Below are 2,322 nucleotides of genomic sequence, written 5' to 3'. Positions count from 1 at the left end.
ACTCCTACTCTCCGGTTTGTTGGACTTACCCAGGTCAGCTAACAGGGAGGTGAAGATGGTAAACCACCACAACAAGGAACCGAGAGTGACTCCAACTCCAACCAGGAGAATCACATCCATCAACCATGTGGGTCTAACCCCCCTCTCGATATAGAGGTGGGGTGGACATCACCATCCCAGTTCCACAGGATGGGGGAATAAAATATGGATTAGAGTGGACTTACTGGTATTCTACTATAGAACTATTGTGACTAAGTAATGGAAGAAACTGTAGCATTGATGTGGAGAAAGTAGTCATGGTAGTTGCTGAGGGCAGGGAGAGGGAAGAAGAGATGTGATGTGGGGGCATTTTTGGGACTTGGAGTTGTCCTAAAAGATATTGCAGGGACAGATGCTGAACATTATATATCCTACCTTAACCCACTGAATGGACTAGGGGGGAGTGTAAACTGCAATGTAAATTATAATCCATGTGGTGCAGCCGTGCTCCAAAATGTATTTAACAAATACAATGAATGTGCCACAATAATGAAAGAGGTTGTTAATGTGGGAGGAGTGGGGGGGGGGGTTAATGTGGAAACCTTTTACATTTTTTAATGTAAAATTTTTCATGATCTATGCATCTTCAAATTACAATTAAAAATAAATAAAATAAATTAAAATAAAATATTAATTAATTAATTAATTAATTTAAAAAAGCAGCCACAGGATGATATAAAACAGTAAACTAAAATAAATTAAAGTAACACGGAGTCCCGGAGCTGCAGCCGCAGAGTCTGGATCCAAGCACCGTGTGCCGCAGAAGCCTGCTTGATGTGTAGTCCCGGTTCCTTCCTATTCCAAATCTAAGGTGGTAACTCTCAAGGATCAGCTAATTCAGAATCTTCTTAAGGAAGAACAGACCCCTCAGAATAAGATTACAGTTGTTGGGGTTGGTGCTGTTGGCATGGCCTGTGCTATCAGTATCCCGATGAAGGAACTGGCAGGTGAATTTGCACTTGTGGATGTCATAGAAGACAAACTGAAGGGAGAGATGATGGATCGCCAACATGGCACCCTTTTCCTTAGAACACCAAAAATTGTCTCTGGCAAAGACTATAGTGTGACTGCAAACTCCAAGCTGGTTATTATCACAGCAGGGGCTCACCAACAAGAGGGAGAAAGCCATCTTAATTTGGTCCAGTGTAAACATCTTTAAATTCATCATTCCTAATGTTGTAAAACTACAGCCTGAACTGCAAGTTGCTTGTTGTTTCCAATCCAGTGGATATATTGACCTTTGTGGCTTGGAAATTAAGTGGCTTTCCCAAAAACCATGTTATTGGAAGTGGTTGCAATCTGAATTCAGCCCGGTTCCATCACCTAATGGGGGAGAGGCTGGGAGTTCACCTATCAAGCTGTCATGGCTGGGTCCTTGGGGAACATGGAGACTCTAGTGTGCCTGTGTGGAGTGGAGTGAATGTTGCCGGTGTCTCCTTGAAAATTCTGCACCCTGATTTAGGAACTGATGCAGATAAGTAACAGTGGAAAGAGGTTCACAAACAGGTGGTTGACAGTGCTTATGAGGTGATCAAACTGAAAGGCTATATCCCCTGGTCCATTGGGTTATCTGTGGCAGATTTGGCAGAAACTATAATGAAGAATTAGACGTGTCTATCAGGTTTCCGTCATGATGAAGGGAATCTATGCAATAAAAGAAGGGAATCTATGCAATAAAAGTCTTCCTTAGTGTTCCTTGCATCTTGGGACTGAATGGAATCTCAGATGTTGTCAAGGTGACTCTGACTCCTGAAGAAGAGGCCCGTTTGAAGAAGAGTGCAGATACACTTTGGGGGATACAAAAAGAGCTGCAATTTTAAAGTCTTCTAATGTACCAATTCATTGTTTAGGCTACAACAGGATTTTAGTTGGGGATTGTTCCTGTTCTTTTTATCTGATCTGGGATTACAGCAGTAATAATAAGACGACCTAGGAAAAAAAGTTAGACATAGGAATGGTTCGTAAAACCCTAAAGTTATTTCCTGATACTGAAGATGATATCTAACTTATATAGCCCCAAGCTGGTTATATAAAATAGTTCATCTCTGAGGCACCAGTGCCAATGCACGTGCTGCAGTTGCCTTTCAAACCAGAAGAATGTGTGGTTACTGTGTGTTTTATACCTTCTGGTTCCTTCACCAAACATGCCTAGTCCACCTTCTTTCCTCCCAGTCAATCACATCCTGAACTCCAGGGTGTAAATCCAACATTGCATGTCTTGTACATAACTATTTTAAAGGATCTTATTTTGTGTACCAAATGTATCAAAGTAGTGCACATTGC

General features: G+C 41.6%; 1 pseudogene; it reads left to right on the top strand.

Annotated features, from left to right (window-relative positions):
• The first annotated feature begins 931 nt into the window (after positions 1-931).
• LOC101440167 (L-lactate dehydrogenase A chain-like) lies at positions 932-1,859 on the top strand (annotated as a pseudogene).
• Positions 1,860-2,322: the final 463 nt, after the last annotated feature.

Source organism: Dasypus novemcinctus, chromosome X (assembly GCF_030445035.2).
Source record: "Dasypus novemcinctus isolate mDasNov1 chromosome X, mDasNov1.1.hap2, whole genome shotgun sequence".
Taxonomy (NCBI): Eukaryota; Metazoa; Chordata; class Mammalia; order Cingulata; family Dasypodidae; genus Dasypus; species Dasypus novemcinctus.
Note: the sequence above shows the minus strand (reverse complement) of the source record. Positions and strands in the feature narration are given on the sequence as shown.